The 24,372-nt window shown below is 38.3% G+C and overlaps 1 pseudogene; it reads right to left on the bottom strand.

The window, feature by feature from the left end:
* Nucleotides 1-643: 643 nt before the first annotated feature.
* On the bottom strand, nt 644-18,945 carry LOC116992261 (annotated as a pseudogene).
* Between the last annotated feature and the right edge of the window lie 5,427 nt (nt 18,946-24,372).

Genomic DNA, 24,372 nt, shown 5'->3' with positions numbered 1-24,372 from the left:
ATTTGAATGCAGTCATAGTTTAAATTGTTCCTATTATTCAAATTCATTATGGACTTCTTCTTCTTCTCTTTCATAATTAAGATCATTGAATAATATGTGCATTCAGTACAGGAAGCACTGGGGTGGTAATGGAGGCAAATGAAAATGAATTTATCCTGCTAAAGAGTAGAACTGGGAAAGACTTCTGAAATTTTATCACTTTTGCTCTTATGTTTTGCTTTAGACCAAAGATTTCTATGCCAGTTCTTTACTAATTGGATTATGTCCAGAGAATGACCATGAAAATGATCAGAGGACTAGAGCACCTCTCCTATAAAGACTGGCAGAGAGAGTTGGCAGTGTTTATTCTGGAGAAGCATAGCCTTAGAGGGGACTTTCTAGTGTCTTCCTAGCACTTAAAAGGAGCTACAAGAAAGATGGAGATGTATTTTTGCAAGGCCTTGAAATGCTAGGACAAAGGATAATAAAGTTGAAGAGGGTAGACATAGATATTTACAGGAAGTTTTTTACAGTGAGACTAGTGAGGCACTGGAACGTGTTGCCCAGAGAAGTTTGGATGCCCCATCTCTGTAAGCATACAAAGCCAGGCTGGATGGGGCTCTGAGCAACCTGGCCTAGGACAAAGTGTCTCTGCCCATGGCTATTATGTATCTGCCTTAATTACAATAATTATTTGCTCCAATTGACCCTTAAGAATGGTTTCATGAGGAACATCATTTTCTACATGTTCCAGTGATGATGTCAAACTTTCCTAAAACAAACAAAACCAAAGAAAAATGTATGAGTTATACTGAATTAAGAAATGCTAAATTGTTTTGCTAAGCTATATCTAAAATGTCAAATAGAAGATGGTGATGATGAAAAAAGCCAACGAAGAAAGGAAGGACCACTGATTCCAATACTACTCTTGATCTGAATTCTTGTGTGATGCATGGGGAGCTTCAATTTAAGGGTATAATTGCTGATGCCTTTCTTTGTTCAAGATCCCTATGGAGGCACATAGTTCAGGCAGTAATGCTGTTGGTCTCATGGTAACTTCCATAGCAAAATGTTGGTCTAATATAAAACAAAAATATTTGAGTCCCAGAATGGGTTATCTCACCCATTCCCTTCTTCGCTATTTCAGCTGAGTTTTTAATTCTCCTAATTTATTTCTTCCTTTATTTTTCACTCTCTCTTCCTCTTTCCCCCTCCCCCTGCCTTTTTTTTCCCTGGCTGTACATATGGACTCCTCAAAACTGGGCAAGAAGCAAATGCACATTATTCTGAAACTGGGTTTCTGACCCTGTGTATAACTTAAATCCAACCACGTGAACAGACAGGTAAAGCTTGAAAGTATTTTCTAAGATTTAGCAATTTTCTTTGGAGATTGTGGCCTGCAGTGAGTTTTGTAGAATAACATGTGTAAAAAAGTCTTAACCTAACTCATTCTAAATTGATATATTTTTCTAAAAGTAAATATGAGAATTTAAAAAAAAAACAAGAATATGACAATCTTCAGGAAGTCTCAGGACTGACAACTTTATCACACAAAGGAACTCCACATTTCTGAATGTGTATCTTACTAAGATCTGCATACTGAAAAACTGAAAAATCAATGGTACTGAACATTTTATGCAAAAAAAATTCATTCTTATGAGTAATGACCACTAAGATAAAAACAGAGGTTTTGGGACACTAAGGGAACCCCTTTCTCCACTGGACTCCAGAGGAAAACTGGATTTCTCCACATCACCACTGGACCTCCGGAGGGAAACTGCGCCTTCTGCAAGAGCACTGCTTCAACTAAACCACATCTGTCACTGCAAAAGGACTGCAACCACCATTTAATGGGACTGCCACCAACACCCTGCCTGACAGGGTGTCAGGTTGTACTCTGACTTTGTCAGGGTTTGGAGTTTGTTTCTTTGTAATACACTCTATTTCTATTTTAATTTCCCTAGAAAAGAACTGTTATTCCTAATTCCCATATTTTTGCCTGAAAGTCCCTTGATTTCAAAATTATAATAATTTGGAGGGAGGGGGGGGTTTGCATTCTCCATTTCAAAGAGAAGCTCCTGCCTTTCTCAGCAGACACCTGTCCTCCAAACTAAAACAGCAACTTTTTGTTCTTTGTCCATATATAAGCCGCACGTGATTATAAGCCGCACTTTGGGTTAGGACCAAAATTTTAGTCAAAATGGTGCGGCTTATATTCGTATTCATTCTAAATGTTATTTTCCCTGTAGATGAAAAAAGACTGTGTACATTAAATTGAACTTGTTTCTATGGTCACCAGTATTTTGACAAAACAATTCATGCAGCAGACAGCATAATCAGTTTATCTAACCTAAAATCTATTCAAAATTATTAGAGTAAAATATTTTTAGAATTTTATTATTCTCTGGCTTAGTTATCCTATTGTTGCCATACAGTTATACTTCTTAATTATATTCCATAGTAATTTTATAAGCTAAATGCAAATACTTGGCATAGAGCATTTTGAAATTTCTGACCTAACTCCTGTTGTGTTATACATAATTTTCTTAGAACCCTTTTTATCTTCTGAGTGTTTTATTTTCTTTAAATCTTGAACTGAACTGAATTATGTATACATTGCTTAAAATACAGTATTTATTTTCTGTTTGTTTGAACATGTATCACTCCTGTATCTCAGTTTAGTTATCTTGATGTAATATGTGTAGATAAATAACAATGCTGAGCCAACTCCCAGAAATGTACATTGAGAAAAACAAGACTATCAGCTGTTCTTGACCACATTGTTTTCAGCTTGCCCTTGGAATTGCTGTGGTATTCACTGTAGTTTTTCCTACTGGTTTTATGCTAACAATTTTTCAGGTGAGACAAAGAAATCATTAGGCAGTTATTTCTCCTACAGATCTCTTCTACCACTCAAAAATGGTATAAAAATTTCACATTTCATAGGAATATTAGAAGATATTATTAATTTTAAATAAACTTTTTAAAAATGGGAGCCTAAAATTACACTTAAAAAACATTTTGCAATCTTAGTACACAGACCATCATTAAAGCACATAAACACTTTACTGATTCATATTCATATGAATCTGGATCCAATATCAGTGATTCCATTCCCACCTTAACATTAAAATAGTGCAGGTAAAGGGAAGTTCCTCTTTAACCTGCTAGTTTCATTCTGCTACACTTAGCATTGTGCATGTGCTGCTTCATGAACTAGATCTGTAAGTACATGGTTTCTGAGAATTTATTATTTTGTTTTATTTTATTTTATCATTTAGTTTAATTTAGGTAAGTTTTATTAATTTTTTATTGGATTAATTTTTGAATTAAATTTCATAGCTCCAGAAAAAGTAAGGTAAAACAAGGGCAGATTGAAGAGCGGTTGTCAGTTATGCCCTGTTAAGGAAAACAGGCAACTTCAGCATAATTCAAGTACATTTATTCTTAGGGAAGATTCCTGGTCTCATTAGCCTTAGAAACCAAGGAGCAATTATTTGTAATTGCTTCATGGATCAATCCCACCTTCATGTTCTAGCAAGTGGAACATTTAGCAATTAAACGAAATATAAGCTTTACTTCATGCTTTAGCTGTGTGATTTTTTCCTACAAGAGCAGGGTACAACACTGCAAAGTACATGAAAAAGGAATTTTCTAGAAAAAAATATGTAAAATAGTCAGAGATAAGAGATTAAACAGGAGGAAAAATGTTTCAGCAGAGGTAGCAAGTATAGCTTTAACTTTTTAGGTTTTCTTAATGACAAACAGGGATTCAGACATCTCTCTTCCCCTTTCCATTTTGCTTATATTTAGATAAGGAAGTGCTTCTCAGGCATTCAGACTTTCAGTCTCTGTGTTTGTTTTCCTCCAACTCACTTTCCAAATTGAAGAAAGGGTAGAGAAACCTGACATTTTCATAAGAAAGTGGATTTGTTTTTGTAATTTTGCAGAAATCGAAACTGAAGTACCATGATTTCAAAATTCCTCAAATGAATAGGGCCACAGCAGCCTCAAGCTCATTATTCACTAGAAACCCTAATTCTGGATGTACTCTCCTACAAACATTAATTCTCCCAGGCAAATAATTAGGTTGACTCATCCTCAATGTTCACTGTAATTCAATATGAATAGACTATTTGTCTGATATAGCAAATTCTATCAGGATTCCGAACCTATCATCTTTTTAAGATGGTCTTCCTCATTTCTCTAAATTACTATGATATATTCCTTATTCTTTTTATGTCTTTAGCTCATAACTTACCTTCCAGAGTCATTCCCAAATATTTCATATTCCCTCTGTCTCCCTGTACTTCCTACAGCATGTTAGTATTTTGAGGTGCTTCTCTTTAAAGGATGAAAAATTTGTATCTTTTTCATGGAGGAAAACATCATCTTTCCAGATTGCAACAGTTTTCATCAATTGCTGGTCTCTGGCTCAGACACAGGTACATTCCTATCTGGCTGCAGACACGGGACAGCAGTTAAAACAATCTGAATATTTTTAAAGTTGGATAATTGCTGATTGTAGGAAAAAATCTTAAAAGCTAGAAGCCAGATTTTTATTCAGAAACTGTGTCATTCATCACATTTCACAGCAGCTGCAAATATCTATAGCTTATCTATTTATCTATCTATCTTATCATATTTATTTTCTATTCTATGTCTCAGTGTTTTAAACACAAAAGATAAATACGTCTATAAATATGTAGAACACATTAAAAATGTAAAACTACTATACACAGCAATATGCATTATTTTTAATATAAAGAAAGCTCACACAAATTATTTTAGGCTTGCACACCTAATTCCTTAAATTTCCCTTTCCTACTGTTTTCTGGTACTTGACATTTTGATTTTGTTGTTAAAGTGTCATCCATGTTGAAATTATTTATGAACTTGTTGTTCTGACATAGTTTTGGTGCCTGACCCTTTAAACTGTTTGTTGTTTGTTTTCTTGTTTGTCTAAAGTACAGTAATAGTAGTCAAGTAAATAATCCCTGTATTTAAACAAAAAATTAGAAAGTAAAGGTTTCTAAAACAAATATAAAAGTTTCAGACACAAATACAATTGCTTGAGAATATCATATGTAGTTTCTCTACATGTAAGATGAAAAGTGCATTAAAGATGAGAAATCAACTGCTGAATTATTTAAATGCCTGTATTAAAAAAACGCCTATATTATTTCTCAAGTAATTTAATATGGTTTCCCTTTAGAATTATTTTTTGTGCAGTCTTTATAGCAGTGCTGTTATGGTCTGCACTGCTGTCACAATAGTTCTAGGAATTTTTTGAGCACTTTCTTCACAATAAAACTGATGTAGAACTTAACATGAGGAGTATTTGAGATATGAATCCCACATTCACAGTGCCGACACTGTGCCTACACTGTACCTGCACAATAATTTCTTTAAACAGAAAGGTATTCCATCACCAACTATACTTGTATTTATATCCTTCTCAGACAATAGTCCAATGTGCCCAAGTACTTGAGCTGTAAGGCAAGGTCAGTATTGCTTTCAGTATTTTAAAAGAAAATTGTAATCCAGTGATGAGATTTGTTTTGAAATGGGGTATTTAGGTAACTTTACATGTGTTGTATGCATTTACATGAATTTATACGCACACTAAGTCTATAAATTCTTATTATTGTCACTGTAGATTTAGCAAACAGTTATTGGATAAGAAAAGTAATTTAATCTAAAAGTTTGAAGGCATGACTCAGTTGATTTTATATAGGATGAAGTCTGAGATATGTTTTGGCAACTTACCTCACAGTCAGCTGAGGCTTCACAAGCATGATGATTTTCTAAACCATATCTACTAGATCAGGAGAGATTTCTCAGATATTCCAGGACAGCTCAAAACGTCAATACCTGTTTAGGAAGTTTAATCCTTCCCCTAATAGCTGTTAGTCTGATCAGTCTGTAAATATTTTCTACTACATAGATCCTCAGCCCAACTTCACAGTAGGTTGTACAATTTTCGGTCCTCGTTTCAGAGAAATGGTAGCTACAGAGACGCACAAAATAATTCTGTGTTTCCTGTGTATTAATAACCTATCTTACTTTACGTAATAGATTAATTATAGGGAATCCTTGATTCTCAGCATCCTTAAGCCACTAAGGAGACTCCTACGGGGATCTGTATAACTTTTGCAAATTCTATTTCACAGAATGGGATCTTTAGGGATTTCATGCTAATGTTTTAGATAACTATTAAAACATTCCTCCTAAATTAACTGTTTTATATTGTTGATGGAATAAAAATAAATCATATTGATTGTGGGGGCAAGGAGGCTTCTGCTTACTTAGTACCAGTCTATGTATATGGAACTTCCTAGTGATTCCATTATATTATATATATGTATATATATATACGTATACATATATATGTATCTATGTACGTATTTCTCTGCACATGAGAAATCTAGGTGTTAACTTCAGAAGCAATAATTCACAAAAGCACACAAGGATCACTTGGGAACTTCATTTTACTTGAGTCTCGCTCTGATGTTTCACAAAGCTTTAAGCTGTACTCAATTATTTTTAATGTTGATATTTTCATAGGAAATTAATGGAATCTCAGGACCCCAGGATGGGTAAAGTTAGAAGGTTTGAATGAGCTCAGGACCCCTTAACACTGAAAGCTTGAGGTGAAGAAGGATGTTGCTGAATCCATGGTTTCTGACTATCTTTTGCCTGGTTTTTCTCTCTCTCTCCCTCCTCTTTTCTTTTCTTTTTTTTTTTTTTTTCCTCTCTATTTCACACATATTGTTAAATAAAATCTGTATTATTGATTTTGGCATAAGGTCTTGTTTGCACCTTAATTTGGGCAGAGACATATCTCACTAATCAGATTTTAACAGGGGCCACAGTGGGACATCTGGTCCAACTTCCCTGCTCAAGCAGGGTCATCCCAGAGCACATGGCACATGATTTTTTCGAGAAGGGTCTTGAATATCTCCAATGAGAGAGACTCCTCTCTGGGCAATCTGTTCCAGTGCAGAGTCACCCACACAGTAAAGTTTTCTCTTATTCAGGTGGAACTTATTTCTTCCCATCACCTCTTGTCCTATCGCTCAGCACTACCAAGATGAGCCTGGAAATATCCTCTTGACACAGTCCTTTCAGATACAATTAGACATTGATGAGGTCCCCCCTCAGATGTCCCTTCTCAAGGCCCAGCTCCCTCAGCCTTTCAGCATAAAAGAGATGTACCAGTCCTTTAATCATTTTTGTTGCACTCTGATGGACTTGCTCCAGGAGCTCTACCTCTCTCTTGTACTGAGGAGCCCAGAACTGGACAAAGTACTCCAGATGTGGCCTCACCAGTAGTGAGGAGGGAGAGAATTATTTCGCTCAATCTGCTGGCAATGACCTTCCTGAAGCACACAGGATACCATTTTTCCTTCTTGGCTGCAAGGGCACTGCTGACTTGTGGACAGCTTATTGTCCACCAGGAGCCCCAGGTCCTTCCCAGCAGGTCAGCTGCCAGCCCGTGCTGGTTCAGGGGAATTTTTCCTCCCCAGGCGCAGGACTCTGCATTTGCTTTTGTTGAATTTCAGACAGTACTTCTCTGCCCATCTCTTCAACCTGTGGCAGCCCTTCTGAAGGACTGCACAGATCTCTCGGGTATTGGCCACTACTCCCACCTTTGTGTTGTCAATAAACTTGCTGGGGGGAGCCTCCAAGCCGTTGATGAATAAGTTAGAGGGTACTGGGCCCAGTATTGAACCTTGGGAGACACCATTAGTGGAAGGCCTTAGACCAGACCCTGTGCCACTGATTATGACACTCTGGGATCTGACTTTCAGCCAGTTCTCAATCCACCTCATTGCTCATCCTGTCCACTCTTCTGAGTTACCTATGAGGATACTGTGTGAGACAGACTTTGCTCAAGTTGACAGAGTCAACACTCCATTCTCCCCCCATCCATCCACCCATGAAACTCTTTTGATCATAGAAGGCAGTCAGATTGGTCAAGCACGATTTATCTTCATCTGTGCTGTCTACTACTGGTCACCTTCCTGTCATCCTTGTCAATTGAGACAGCCTCCAGAATAAACTGCTCCATCACCTTTCCAAGGACTGAAGTAAGGCTGACTGGATAGTAATTCCCTAGGTTCTGCTTTTCCCCCTTTTTGAAGACTGGAGCAACATTTGCTTTCTTCCAGTCCTCAGGTACTTCTCCTGATTACCAGGACCTTTCAAAGATGATTGTGAGTGGCCCAGCTATGGCCACTCCCAGGTCTTTCAACACTCATGGATTAATCCTGTCAGGGCCCATGCACCTGTTTAATCTAAAATAATTCTTCTCCCAGGGAGAGTTTTCCTTGCAGCTTTTCTTTACCCTGGTCACATGAGTCAGAGATCCCTGACCTTAACTAGTGTGCCAGTGAAGACCAATGCAAAGAAGGCATTGAGTAACCCTGTTTTCTCTGTGTCCACTGTTACGAGGGTCCCCTCTCCATTTATTAATGGGTTCCTACTATTCTTCATTTTCTCTTTGTTATTGATTCATTTGAAGAAGCCCTTCCTGTTGTCTTTGACATACTTGGCCAGACTTAATTCCAGATGAGCCTTCACCTTCTCTCATGCAATATATGTTGTGCATGTAAATATATGCATTGTATATCACTAAAGAAAATATAATATAACTATGTAAATATCCCTAAAAACTCAATGAAAAGTTTTAACAATTTCAAACTTACGTGCACTCCCTGCATCATGTAGTATTTGCATGCGGCATGGCAGCTGTGCCTTTCTGGCAACAAGGTTAGCACATGAACTTTACCTAATCCTATCGGACAAGAGACTCACCTTTTAGAAGAATAGAGTATCTTGACCTTAACCTGTCAATCACTGTGAAGTTGCAGACAAGACAAAGAGTTGCCCAAATGGGCAGGTGGTGACTACACCTGACAGTGACAGTCAGTTATTTGGTTCTGGGTGACAAAGAAGTGGCCTGTGAGGAACCAGGTGTTCCCTGATGATCTGCACCCTCATGGTGCCCAGTATAACTCCAGGAGAGCTATCAGACACAATATCTGAGATTCCAGAAACACCCAAGACACACCACAAAGATCTGTGGCCTAGTCCAAAGACAGTGCATCCCACAATTGAAATCACCTCACAGATGCTCTTGATTTTTGTTCTGAACCCTGACATCTCCTTATGGAACAGGTAAAATGTGTAATTTGTAAAAAATTAATCTGTGATTTTATCTGTGATTGATGTGTTTTGGTGACAAATCCATTTAGTCTCCACACTATCAATTTCATCTAAAACTACAATGGTTCTATACCCCTTGAGGCAATAGTGCCCTTTATTTTTTGTGGCCTCTCACAGAATTTGTTTAGTTGCATCAACTTGACAGGTTTCACATAAAGGACAATGATCTAATCCCCTTCTTTAATTATCTGAAAGAGTAACCAATTCCAGGACCTAGGTTTGCAGTGATTGGGTTAATATGGTTTCTTGACTGTCACTGTTCCCTTAATCCTTTCTGGTCTTTGTGTTTATCCTGATTAGCCTCAATCAGATGAGGCTGTAGAAAACCACATCCCTCACAGGAAAAATGAGTGAAGACTTTTTTGACTTTACATGCGTTAAGTTTATTGTTAGCTACTACAATACAGGATTCTATCAGAGTCACAGAAGATTTCTTTGACAGATTTCAAAAACAGTTCTTGGCAAACAGTGCTGCCTTTCACAAAAACCATGATTTAGTTGTTCAGAAGAGTGGACAGCTCCTCTTCCCTCCCACAAATGGTTAAATATATTTGCTCCATCTCTCTTTATAGATTGGTCCAATTAAAAATTAACTCCAGTTAATTTTGAGCTCTAGTTCAAATCTCCAATTATGGATTTTAATTGTAGAACCATAGAATAGAATCATAGAATCATCAAATCTGCTGAGTTGGAAAGGGTCCATCAGGATCATCAAGTTCAAATCCTGGCTCTGCACAGGATAGTCCAAGAGTCACACCATGTGCCAGAGAGCATTGTCCAAATGTATCTTGACCTCAGACAGGGTGGTTATGTGACCACTTTCCTGAGGAGCCTGTTTCAGTGGTAAACCACTGTCTGGGTGGAAAACCTTTTCCTGGTATCCAATCTAACCCTTTCCTGACTCAGTTTCATGTTGCTTCTTTGAGTCCTGTCACTAGTCATGAGAGTAAAGAGATTTGTACCTACCTGTCTGCTTCTCCTCATGAGAATGTTGACCCAAATGAGGTCTCCCTCAGTGTCTTCTCTAGACTGAACAATCCAACTGACTTCAGCCATTCCTCATAAAGCTTACCTCCAGACCCTTCACCATCCTTTTGGCCCTTCTCTGGACACTCTCTAATAGCTTAATGTCTTTTTTATATTGTGCCCAAACTGCACACAGCACATTCACATCTGATGGAGAGTCCTACACGGCAAGAAGGAATTTCTCTATATTGAGGTACAGTAGTTTCTAACACCTTCTTTCCTTCATAGAATCGCACAGACTTTTTCCTGTGATCTGTTTGGATTAATTGAGGATGATTGCTGCTACAAACCTCTTTTGGTATGATTGATCATCACAAAATGTGTTAATCTTGGGTCACTGTGTTATCTTCCAGAATGGAATGCATTTCATGAAGACCAACAGTTTCTTGTCTGCTGTAAATTTCAATTAGTGATGGAAGGCATGGAAACCACAAATCATTTTACAGAGGAACATCTCCACAGTATCTTAAGTTGAGGTATTGCTCTAACATGGAGAAAATTCACTGTAAATTGGCTCACTATATGCAATGTTAGGTTTTGTGACTAAAAGCTAATCCAGTTGAACACAGAGACCCAGCTAGGACCAGATGAACAGTGATGGACCATGAACCCTAGGAACTGGATCTGGTGTTCCTAAAACCATCAAAGGGCAATGATTAAGCCATTAGCTCTGATGTGAAGCAGGTTCAAGGAAATAAAGTCGCTCTTTGAAACCATACAAACCAAATGGAATTACTGCCTAAAGGGCTCCATGATTTATTATGAAATGAATTTTTTTGGTACTATACAAACCTTAAAATGGAGTGTCTCAGATAAAAACAACACAAAAAACAGGGAAAAATATATACTAAGGTGGAACCATGTGAAAACATAAGGAAAATTTAAAAGGAATGGATTGACTGTAAGTAAGGTCTGATCAAACAGGTCTAAACATGTTTGGCAGAGTCTTATGTTTGATTGACATATTCTGTCCTTCTTCATAATATTTCTGATTTATTTTTTCTGTATGTCTGAGCAACTTGATCTGAGTGAATGTGTATATCAGCTAGTAAACACCAAGTTGGACCATCCAGGAAGTAGTAAATGAGTCACAGTTACCAACATCTGCAGAGAGACATCCCTCCTACCCCAAAAAAGAGTCCAGCTACCTTGGCAGAAACTGAGGACGGGGAAAAATTAAGAACACCACAGTCTTGGGATCTACTACAGGGCAGAAAAACTCAATATGGTGAGAGATAATGACCATATAAGAGGTCCATGGTCTTGGTCAGACTTGAAATTTGTTTTAGTATTTGAGAGCTCTGTCAGTGCAGATATAGTTGTGAATCAGGAAAATGGGGCTGATTGATCCTGATCAGCCTAAAAATAAGCCAAACATTGCCCACCCCAATATATGCTTATCATACATGCTTTTGTCAGGAATGTGTCCTGAGCTGCACTGGGGAGAACAGAAACCTATGCATCCATTGTGCAGTGGTAGAGTAACCTTATGTGCCTAAAAGTCCACACAATTTGACTTTCTTTTTTACTGCAGTGAATTAGGAAAGAAAAATCCTCTGAGTCCTGAAGTCTTCCAAATTCAGCTATCCATAATAAAACTTGTTTTTTATCTGCTGTGAATTCCAGCTTGTGATTCAAGCAACCACAGGTGCAGAGCCATTTTACGTGGAGGAATCTCCACAATGTCTCAGGGTAAGGTGTTCACTTAACATGAAGAAAAAGCTTTTGTCACTTCACTATAGACCTGACATCCTATCCTCTACTGTTGTGTTACCATATTCCCAGTACAGTCAAGGGCTACAGAATACCAAAGCTCATTCCAACCAAAGCTGGAAGGACTTGTTAACCTAAATAGAGATTCCATTAGTTTGGGGTTTTTGTAAAAGACAGTACTTATTCAGTGAAAAAGAAACTGTTAAAAGAAAGCCTTCAGGAGAAAAGCAGTGGAAATACATTATGAAAAAAGTAAGATAATTGAAATATATTTTCTTGTTTCTGAATCTCTTCAGTAAACCACTTGATACATGCGTTGTACATTAACTATTTTAAAACATTATTTATTAAAAATACTAGAATAATTTTGTGATTAAATAGAGAATCAGTTTGATTAATAGAGAAAATGTTATCACAGAGGCATTACCACCATTTCTGACTGACCCAGTGGGTCTATTAAAGACCATTGGCACTGCCAGACATGGAGGAACTTCTGGCAAATTCTCACAGAAGCCACTCCTGTACTGCCTCACTACTACCAAAGCCTGGACATGCAAACTCAATGTAATATCCTTATGTAAGACTCAAAAAACCCCTGCTGATGAGACTTATAAAAGGGCTTGCAGTTTTTCATGTACTCTGTTTTAGACACATGGAAAAAATACTAACAAGATATTTTCAGGAAGTCAAAACAACAAAAAGCTTTACTGGGAACTTCAGAAAATCATAGAACTTTGGCAGAAGTTTAGAGCATCATTCAATGAGCATAAAACACTTCACAAAGCATTAACTCAGCCCATTCAACTCAGAAAACTCCAAACTCACCCAATATTAAGTTAATCAAAACTCCAAGAAGAGACAATTAGGAGAAAGACAGAAAAATACAAAAAATAATAATTATAGTTACTACTCTTGGTTCCAGTGGTGCTCAGTTGATAGAAATCCCAAGAGGAGGTAGGGTAGAGACATAGGCTTGCCTCATGTCTTGCTTTAAGTACACTTTGGCTTTCCTGCACCCTCCCCCCAGATGAGACTTCTACTTATTTGGCCACTCTGGTAATGGACTGGGGCTGCAGAAGCAGGTGTGGAACATTTCCTCAGGTTTTTCAGGTATTGGTGGCCACTGCAAGGCTGGGATACAGGCCTGTGTAGGTGGAGTGTGCAGAACAGGGCATTGCCTCACCAGAGTAAGGCCTGACCTGTCCCTTCCCCCATACTCATACCCAAAAGGTGTGAGACAGCAATCCTTCCAGTTTTTCAGACCATCTCTTTTAGAGAACTTCAGTGTGATGTAGCAAATTAAAAGCATATTTTTAAAGGGCATACGATTATTTGAATACTCTAATATTACCTTTTATTTCTTTTTAGATATTTTAGAATGATCAGTGACTTAAAATGAATTAATTAAACAATACTGTATCAGTTTGCATTTCTTACGAACAGACCCAACAGTTAGCCAAGCCTAGATGACAGGAAACAATTTGGTTGTCAGTCCAAGTCTTCAGGTCAATAAAGATGAACAAGCAAGAGAATTCAATTCTCTGAAAGGAACTCTGATACGGAGGAGCAGCCATAGAGACTAACTTTTTAAAATTTGTTTATTTGTCTAGATTCCAGATGCATTGGTGGATATACTTTTGCACATAAACTCTTATCTTCATTGGTTCATATATTTGTGCTGTGTCTCTTCCTAAATACCTGTATTTACTGTGTAAATTATGCATTATATATACTCAGTTCAGGGTTTATTTGTGTGCAATGCTAGTTTGTTTCTTCACAGAAGCAGAATCTCCAGGGAGATGGAAGTCCACAAAAAAAGCAAGGATTCAGTTTAAATAGATTCACTATAGGAAGTTCCAAATAACTCTGTTTTAAGTGGGTTAAAGTCCATAGATTCACAGACGGATTTGGATTGGAAGGAATTTTGAAAGACCATCTGGTTTAACCCCACCTGCCATAGGCCAGGATACCTTTCCCTGTTCAAAGTCGTTTCAACCTCACTAAACACTTCCAAAGATGAGGAGTCCACAGATTGTCTCTTACTCCACACCATAACAAAATTTCTTCCCTATGTCCAACCCAAATATACCTTCTCTCAGTTTAAAAGAATTGCCCCTTGTCTTCTCTCTTCAGACAGTGATAAAGACTCTTTCCATCTTTCTTATAAGGCCAGTCTAAGTATTGAAAAGACATAGTAAAGTGTCCCAGGAGCCTTGTCTTCCTCAGGATTAACAAACCCAACTCACTCAGCTGCTATAAGGAGAGGTGTTCCAACTTCCGATGCTCTGATCTTCTTCATGGTCCTCCTCTGAACCTCTAACAAGATTTATTCTAGCAAGTATTCTAAAACGTGTACTTATTTTACATATTGATTATAAGTTAATACATGTGTCATATTATATTTCAGATTTGATAAGGTACAATGTCATAATGTATGACTTCATACTGAGACAACGCCACAGTGAAATCAGGAGTCGGTTGCTGTGTGTTCCCAAATGCAGGAAATACTAAAGAATTTGGTGATAAAGCGTGTGCCTTGATACCACCATCTGCCTGTATGATTATTTCTTTTTACTCTAGGAATTTGCACAACATATTTTAATTCAAAAATCAGGCTCAGTTTCAGCAAGTTCCAGGTGTAAAATCAATGTTTCACACAGCTTTGCTCCTTAGCTCTGGTATATGAGACTGGGAAGCAGAATGTTATTTACAGTGAAAAGAAACTGTAAAATAAATTATTTGTATGATAGCTGCTTCTGTAGCAAAATATCCTAGTGAAATGGACCCCTCTTTTCATATAAGCCTGACTCATAATATTCTAGTACTTGTAGATTTTTTTACAATTTATTTATTCATCTGCAGTAAATACAGAGACACATAGGACTCAGCAGTGCCCTGCTGGATGACCAATCGTGTCCTGTGCATCAGACAAAACATCATCAGACAAACAAGGGAGGGGATTGTCCTGCTCTGCTCTGCACTGGGGCGTCCTCACCTCACTGGAACGCTGTCTGCAGTTGTGGGCACCACAATATTAAAAGGTTATTAAACTACTAAAAAAGGGCAACAAAGATGGTGAAGAGCCTTGAAAGGAAGGTGTATGAGGAGCAGCTGAGGTCATTGCATCTGTTCAGCCTAGAGAACACTGCAGGGAGATCTCATTGAAATCTCCAACTTTCCTGAGGGGAAGAGGAGGGGCAGGCACTGATCACTCTCCTGACCAGTGATAGGATCCAAGGGAAGAGCCTAAAGCTGTGTCAGAGGTTTAGGTTGAATATTATAAGAAAATTCTGCACTTAAAGGGTGGTTTGGTATTGGAACAGGTTCCCCAGGGAAGTGGTCACAGCACCAGCCTGACAGAGTTCAAGAAGCATTTGGAAAATGCTGTCGGGCATATGATGTGACTTGAGGATAGTGCTGTGCAGGGCCAGGAGGTGGACTCAATGATTCCTGGATGTCCCTTCCAATTCAGCATATTTTGTGAATCAATTATTCTGTGATACTAAAAAAGAAGAGTATTATAGAAGGGACATTAAGAGTCAACAAGAAAAACTTTATCACTAAGTGAATAACAAAATCCTTGAGATATATTTTGCTGAAGGTGATGATATTTAAATTTTACCATAACTTTTTCTATGACCTTCCTGTCAGGTGGCAATTGAAAAGAGGCTGACCTTTTCCCTAAAAGGGTTGTATATGGAAAGCTGTATATGGAAAAGTGCAATAATACCTGAGTCACAAATTAAGTCAATCATGTTAGGACACTTCAGCTACAGCTAAATTGCTAATTTTTTTCTTAAGGACAAGAGTGTTTTGAGATAAGGGAAAAGGTACTGGTCATGACAAAATAATGTATATTACTCCATCAAAAGAAAAGCAAAAATCAAAGTAGTTTTTGACAATTCTCAGAAACTTTTGACTTCCTAACTAATTTAAGCTTCTAATAAATTAAATTAAGACATCTACAATTTCATAATATGCATTTATGTATTTTTCAGAAAAAGAAAATAAGCATAGTTCTATTCAAAAGGGGTTTGTCAGTTGATGTTGCCTTTTCCTTGCAAGTAGTGTACAATTTTGCTACCCTCCTTACACATTCAACAGCACAGTGGTAGGGCAGATCTCTTTCGGGGGGGCAGGTCAGCTTTGAATAACTTGAGTTGGTTGGAAGCAGTTGGTTGGAGCTACCATGATCACATGACTGCCATTAGCTCAGGGAGTACAATCAGCTGGCCAGGAATGATGGCCTGAAAAATCCCAGAGGTGGGGAGGAAAGCCTTTTGTGCCAAGGAGAAAAGGAGAAGAGTAATTATGGAGTCCCAAGAGGAGCCCCATTTGTCATTGGCACCATGCTTCTTCTTCTGAGAACTGCATAGCATTAAGCTGTTGTATCCTTTCCTTCCAATAAGTAAATTCATCTGGGAAATCTAAAATTTTCAAGCTGTGTCCTGAAGAATGCTGGAAGGACAACCACAATGCCTGAGTAAAAGAGAAAGATAGTAAGAAGATGTCATGGTAGAACTATTTTAAATGTATTACGAATGAGAATTTTCTGTATTGATTTTGATATGGGCAACTGGCATTGTAACTGGACTCAAAATAGCAGCTGATTTTGGTTTTGATTGGACTGCAAAAACGTTAATTATATTAAAAATAAATCCTGGTTCCATAAAAGTCATGATTTTTGCCCATAACAAGATTTTGAATAAAAATCTTATACCCCGTTAGTGGCTGATGATGTCCTTGGTATTCAAGGCCAAGGAGCTGACAGAGCTTTAAAGAGATGATGACATTGTCCAGGCCTTGGACTAGAGGAAGGGCAAATGCTGTCACAATAGCGGCCTCTCAGCTGTGGTCTGACTTCATTCAGTCACAAGGAGTAGCAAGAGTGGGTGTATGTTAATAAGCACCATAGCCCCAAGGAGGAGAACAGTTGACTGGTTTGGGCTGTCCAGAGATCCTGCAGAGGAAAGGGCCTGAACCATAAAGTGCATGGAAAAAAAAAACAAAGACAAACTGTACTATAGAAAAGTGGAGACTGCCAATGCAGATTATGCAGGAAATGCGTGGCTTCTGGAGCCAGAGGAAAGGTTCCTTTTTTTGTCTCCAGAACTGCAGTTGGCAAAGAGATAGTCTTGGGGCAACAGGTGAGACTAGATTAGTCAGTGCTGGCATCAGACCCACCTGAGCCTCAGTCAAGTGTGGCACACTAAGACAGAGAGGAAGATGACTCCCAATCACAGGTGAGTTTTACTCATTTGCTGACTTAACTTGGTCAGTTCCCTTCTGACTTCTGATATTCTATGACTTTCGCTGCCTCCTCTAAATATTTTTGAAGGAAATATTTGCATTTTTATGATCCTAATACTTGACCACAAATTTAAAGAACCAAAAATTAAAAAAGAACAATACACATAGAGCTTGTGGAGTGTGTATCATGTCTTCATGACAGCCATAAATTTTTAGGTGTCATAGAAACAAGAAGAAGAAAGAATGGCCATGGATGTGCTGTTACTATCCAATAGCCATTTTTCTTGTTGAGGATTACTGGTCGAATTGATAGAGCTGCCAGAGATTTTAGGCTGCAAAATATCTCAGATGTTATTCAATGACTTGCAAGAAAGGCAATGAAAAGATTCCTGGCCTGGTTAATCAGCTCTGATTTGTGGGCAATGTTTTCTGCAGAAAGAGGTGTTTTTTCAAGCCATATTCTCTTTTTGTGGTTGTCTTTATTTTTCCATTTCTCAGTATAAAAACATCTAACAATGAAACAGTATACAGACCCCTGCCAGTTTTTAGCTATGGTTCTGAAAGAGTAATTTGTTTTTCCTGCTGTATTGTTTTGCATCTTGCAATTCCAGAATCTTCAAACCAAATTCTGATGGAAGTCTAACATATTTCTTACTGTGTGTACATGTTTTTTGAAAAGTAATTAAATTGACCGTTTATTCTTGAGTCTCTAAAATAATTGATTCTGATGGAAACTGAACAATGAGTCCTTTTGGAGAGGTCCAGAACGTAGTCCCAGCTTCCATCTGGAGAAAGAAAGTCTTGATCAGGGATTGAATCCACGTGCATCTGTCAAGTGTTTGGATGTCATGGTGGTAAAAATCATTAAAAGTCTAAAATAAAGAAACTAACAATGGCAAGTAGTGCTGAAAGGATTTACAGGAAAATATAAATCTTGTTGAGTCAGAAAAGACAATTGAAAAAAATGCCCAAATAGCATTTGTTAAAGACAAGCATCTTCATGAAAGTTTGTAGAACAGAAAGCTGTTCAATAAAAGAAACACTAGCGACATTTTGTAGTCTATTTTATGTAGAACTGGCTTGCAAAAATGGTAATATGAACATAAGATACAACCAGAGAGCTACTTAAATATAAAATTTTCAGGAGGAAAAAAAAAAAAAGGTGCTAAACCAAGAAAAGAATGGAAAGAAAGAGCAAGAAAATCCATAAAGTTTTCTTTGTGTGCTTTCATATATTTATGTCACAATTACTTTGGAAAGAAAATCTCACAAGCCAATCACACTTTTTGCTTGTCTCTTTCTTATAACCCTCCAATTTTTTTTCCTTTTTCTTTGTCCTTTTTATATACCTCTTTTAAGCACTAAAAACATGCAATGAATCCTTCCAGGAGTCTCCTCTATGCTGGACACACCTATGTCTCTCAACCTGTCTCCATAGGAGAGGTGGTCCAGCCCTCTGATCCTCTTCATGGCTCTTCTCTGGACTCACTCTAACAGGTCCATGCTTTTCTTGGGTTGAGGACTCCAGAGGTGGAGATTCAGCACTCCAGGTGGTGTCTCATGAGGGTAGAGGAGGAAACTCACATCCCTTAACCTTCTGGCCACGCTGTTTTTGATGCTACCTAGGATGTGATTTACCTTCTGGGCTGTGAGTGCATACTGCTGGCTAAAGTCCAGCCAGTCATCCACAAGAATACACAAGTCCTTCTCTGCTGCTCTCAATGACTTCTCCCAGCCTGCACTCATGTCTGGGATTCTCCAGACCAAAAAATCTACTCTCTCTCTTCAGCAATCATCCACCTGAGTTACCTATAAGTTGATCTGAGATCTAAGGTTGGAAAAATGTTCACAGCTTTTTAAAGTGAAATGTCACACTGAATAAGGATTTCATGTGTTCGAAGCTTTCTGGATCAGAACCTAAGAACAAGTGAATACAGTAATTTCACGAATACAAGCCGCAGCAATTTGACAAAAATTTTGGTGGAAACCCGGAAGTGCGGCTAATAGTCGGGTGCGGCTAATATGTTAATAATTTTCTGACATTTACAACCCCAGACGTACCAGCCAGAGTGCCGAGCCAAGCACCGGCCAGTAAAAACCGGCATTTCGCAATTGTTACAGTGTTACCGTGTTGCCCTGGCTCCCTGCAGGCAGCACGGGGGGGCGGGGAGAGAGGAGGGAGAGCTCTCTTCTTCCCTCCTCTGCCGCAGCCCAGGGAAGGAGGGGGGGGGGGGGGGGGGGCGCCGCCATTGCCGCGGCTCCAGGAGCCGACGGGAGCCCCGCGCAGCCATTGCTGTGGCCCGGGGAGGGGGAGAGAAATGCGCGCCGCCATTGCCGCGGCCCGGGGGGGGGGGGAAGTGCGCACCACCATTGCCGCATCTCGGGGAGCCGATGGGAACCCCGCGCAGCCATTGCTGTGGCCCGGGGAGCCGACGGGGGGTGGGGCACCGCCATTGCCGCGGCTCCGGGAGCCGACGGGAGCCCTGCGCAGCCACTGCCGTGGCCCGGGGAGGGGGAGAGAAATGCGCGCCGCCATTGCCGTGGCCCGGGGAGGGGGGGGGAAGTGCGCACCGCCATTGCCGCGGCCCGGGGAGGGGGGGGGAAGTGCGCACCGCCATTGCAGCAACTCGGGGAGCCGATGGGAACCCCGCGCAGCCATTGCTGTGGCCCGGGGAGGCGGGTGGAAGTGCGCGCCGCCATTGCCGCGACCCGGGGAGGAGGCGGGGTGCTTTGTCCGTGCCCGCCACCGGCACCACAGGCGCAGGAAAGCTCCGTCCCCGCCCGCCGCCGCTGCCGTAGGAGCGGGGGAAGCTCCGTTCCTGCCTGCCACCGCGGGGCAGCGCCCACCCGGGGTGACTGAGCCCAGTGGCAGCGGCGGGTGGCCCCGAGCGGCAGCACCGGGCTGGGCCACCTGGCCCCGTCAGTGGCCCCTAGCAGGCCGAGCCTGCACAGCCTTAGCTCAGCCAGTAAACCCCGCCCTCCCGCGGTTCTGTTACTAATTGCACGCGGGTCCTCGCTGCGAACGACAGAGCGGCTTATATTCGGGTGCGGCTTATTTATGGACAAAAACCAAAATATTTGCCAACACCCAGAGATGCGGCTTATACTCAGTGCGGCTTGTATTCGTGAATTTACTGTACTTAAGAGTCTTTTTACTTGCCCTTCTGTGAAGTTTTCAGTGAGACTCCCATCACAACATTAAGTCGCAGAGGACCAAAGCCTGTTTCATGGACTAATAGGCAGTTCTACTAGATTGCCACAACTTTTAGAGATTAGACACTGGAGTGGAATGTAACACCAAGTCACTGTTTATGTATTGTACATGTGTTTATATATGAAATGAAAGAGGCAGCCATTAAAAAAAAACCACAAAAACCACCAACAAAACAACCCCTCAACTTTTGAAATTAACTTCAAACTGTTAAACATACTACTAAAACACAGCTATAAACAACGATAAGTAAATAACCTCTAGCACTGAGAATATAACTTTATTCCATCACACCCTATAGCACTGCACAACTAATGGAAACGCTGTGTCAGCTTGGAGTTCACTTCAATAAATGGTAGATCACTCAGAATTTGTTCTCTGCTGAGTCCTGGTTTCTATTAAAATAATGTAGCTTCTCTAATTCAGTTGCTAGCTAACAGAGGTCTTAACGTTTAGAATGCAACCTTGACAAAATTTATCCTGCAAGTAAATATTCTTTTATCTGCTATAATCAAACATGACAAAAAATGGATGCAACTTCTTTTTTGTCTTGTTTTCTAGTTTTAAAGCAGAATTATCCCTATCGTCTATGAAAGTGAAAACAATTTTATGTACAGGGTTATTTCAATGTGATACTGTGCAAAAATGCTATGCAATTCTGTGTGTGAGAAATGCACTGCAATATTTTAAGTAATGCAACTTAGAGTTTAGCGTTTCTGTTTCTCCTTAGAAAAGAAGGGGTTTTATAGCTAAAAATTTCACAAGTGTTTAATCGAGGAGTCTCTCAAAAAGTCATGTGAATATTTTTTATTCTTAGAAAATAAGAATAGTAAATAAAATTATTTATATTGTCAAAATAAAATTTAAAATGCTTAATATCCTTAATTTGCCATACCTATCCTTACTGAGTAGAAACTTTTTCTCAAAGGAATGCAATTGGTCTCAACCCTTCTACAACCTGTTAAAGTGATTTGGATATGTTTCATCTAACTTTAAGTACTAGAATGGAATATTTGAGATAAGAGTGTGGTTGTCATAATTTGACTATTGGGTAAATGGAAATAATTAATTTTTACTTATCTGAAATATGCTCCAAATTTTCCACTTCCCAGCATAAAATAAACTCACAGTATAAGTACCTCATTTATGAGCCTAAAATTAGGTGGACTAAATCCATATCAAAATAGTTTACTGTCTTCTGTAATTGTTGTAGCAAAATGTTGCTATTGTTTATTAGAAATAAAAAAAAAGTTTAAAAAGGAGAAGAAATGAGCATCTCAATGAACTTTTAGTAAATAAAATTCACTGGTATTCTAAAGGAGAACTTAAACATTAAATAGGGTGTTTGATAATAGCAATGTATTTTCAATATTTTACCTATAAAGTCATAACTAGCTGCTTTAATTTTGCACATTAAATCCCAATAGCAAAATTATAAGAGGAAAAAAGATATTTGAATTAAAAATCAGTTATTCTTGTCGTTTTAGATCTCTAGAGACAGACATTGTGTAAAATTTTTATGAAGGTGTGACTTACTAGGTTACGCTTTTCATAAGTTTTAGCAAATAAAAGGTAACAACTTTTTATATGTTGGTAGGACTGGAGAAAGAAAAAAGGTAATATTCTGTCATTCAAAAGATGTCATCAAAAAATGGTATGGGGTTACTTTATTATGTACATGTCTGAAGTAATCAAAAATGAATAAAGAATGGAACTTATTACGTGAACGTGTTATGTACTTTCACTTGAAAGCATTTAGGAATAATCAGACTGTTATTGAAAGCAGAATGTTATAAATATCCCTATTGTTATTGTTATGATAGGAATGCTGAGAAGTGGTAACAGGAACACAGCATATGCCTCTTTCTCTTCCAGTAGATTAATTCCCTGCAACAACATGTTGCAGTAGTATCTGTTTTTTTTCTTAAGACCAGAGGTCTGAGACAGAGCTGGACATTATACAGATAATTCTTTGTTTCAGGATCTATCTTACCTAGAATACTGATTTGTTAATATTGTTTACATACTTGGGTATTTTCTTTTTCATTCACATTGTATCAATTTTTGCTTCATAAATTTGAAATAGTGTATGTTTTTCAAATAAATAGTATCAGTGGCCACTATTTGTTATTGCCTTCATAATAAATGTTTTAGGAAATTGTCTAAAACCTGGTATTTTTTGAATTATTTGGGTTTTTTTAAATTACTGCAGTATGAGATCATAAGGTATCAAAAAATACTCAGAGTGTTTACAGAAGTCAAGCTCGTACTGACTTCCACAATGGAATTATGTCACTGAAGATGGAAGATGAAGAAAATGGTCATAGCTACTATGTGTTCATGGAAATAATGTTACTGTATGCCACAAATTCAGCTTGTTCTTTGAATTATGGCAAAATACTCTAATATGAATCACAAATATGAAGCCCACAAACGGAAAAAAAAATCCTAATTTTTTGAAATGAATGAGGTTAGACTAATTAACGATATCAGACTAACTCCTTAAGGGAATAGCTTATATGAGTTCAGATAGAAAGTGAGCTTGCTTAAGTAATTCTGCTTGCATAAGTTAATTCTAAGTGATGTTTACCTGCTAGAAATACTGGGGTGCTTAGTTGTTAAGGGTTTTTAAATTGGGTGATACTTATCATATATGGAGAGTTATGTTGCTCAATAAAGATAGGTTGATCAAGAAAAAATTTATCCTTATTTTCTGCTTCTGCAAGAGCTTTGCACATAAGATTGCCCTTAGAAGAATATTGTTTCAGTGTGGCTGTTCAAATCATATGAGGCTCAAATTCCTTTAATGTTACGATAATTAACTCTAAGATTGAGAAAGGGAGCTATCCATTAACTATCTTGAATTTGAAGCAGAAAACTCTCAGGGATACAGTGAATTATATCTATTCTATCTCTTTCTGTATAATTTTGGCACATATTATGTTAGCAGTTGTCCCCTGTCGCCTGTTAGCAGACATTACATATAGAAGGAATTTAATAAAATTTAACACTTTAAAATAATTCAAAATACTGACTAGAGAAAAGTCTGGAGAAAGAGAGATAAAATAAAATTGAACCAGAAATAATTTTTGTGTTATCTGGTACATCTAATTTAAGTATCTTATTGAGACTCTAATTCAAAAATGATATGCTCCATTCCATCATCTGAAATTATACTTCTTGCATTGATTGATATATCAGTTGCTTGATTTGAGAAAAGATAAATCATCCTTTGTGTAAAGCCATAACAAAAAGTTATTCTTAGTACCCTCATGTTGTACAAATCTGATGGCTAGAGCAGCAAAAGAAGTAAAAAAGTTAAATCTCAATCCTTTCTTTGCCAAAATTGATTGAATCTGTGCCTCCCATAGCTGAGAAAAGTTGTCTAAGTACAAGATGAGGTTGTTAATGCCACCTGAGGATCCCAATAACTCTGTTCTCCATTCCTTATATTGTCTCACAGCTAATGTGTTTCAAGAAAATTATGATGTTATGAAAGAATTCAAGAAAAAGCTGAAAAAATTTTACTTTAGGGAGCATTTATCTGAGAAATTTCCTCTGTTCTTCTGATTTCAAGACCACAGTTTCTTAATCTGACAGGGGTTTTATGATTTTTCGATTTAGGAATGGAGTGCAGCTTGTAAACATCAAGCTTATAATAGCTTTTTTAAGGGAATGATGGTATGGCACGAAAAATTAAGACTGGGGAAATATTAGCTGACAGCTCTAATGGAAATGTCACTGATCTCTCAAAAAATATCCAGAAATTAAGATTCAATTTTTTTTTTTTTAATTCTGTCATGGGCAAGAGGGAATATAGGGTATGTGAGGGGAACTGCAGCTTATTGTTAAACCAGAGAATGCTTTAACATTTTAATTATCTGTATGCCTTATTTGTATCTTTTAGCAAGCTTATCTATTTGCAGAGCATCTTCACTAGAAAGGTTTTAAATAAATCAAAA

Source organism: Catharus ustulatus, chromosome 2 (genome assembly GCF_009819885.2).
Source record: "Catharus ustulatus isolate bCatUst1 chromosome 2, bCatUst1.pri.v2, whole genome shotgun sequence".
NCBI lineage: Eukaryota > Metazoa > Chordata > Aves > Passeriformes > Turdidae > Catharus > Catharus ustulatus.
The sequence above is the reverse complement of the archived record's forward strand: the minus strand, read 5'-3'. Positions and strand labels throughout refer to the sequence as shown.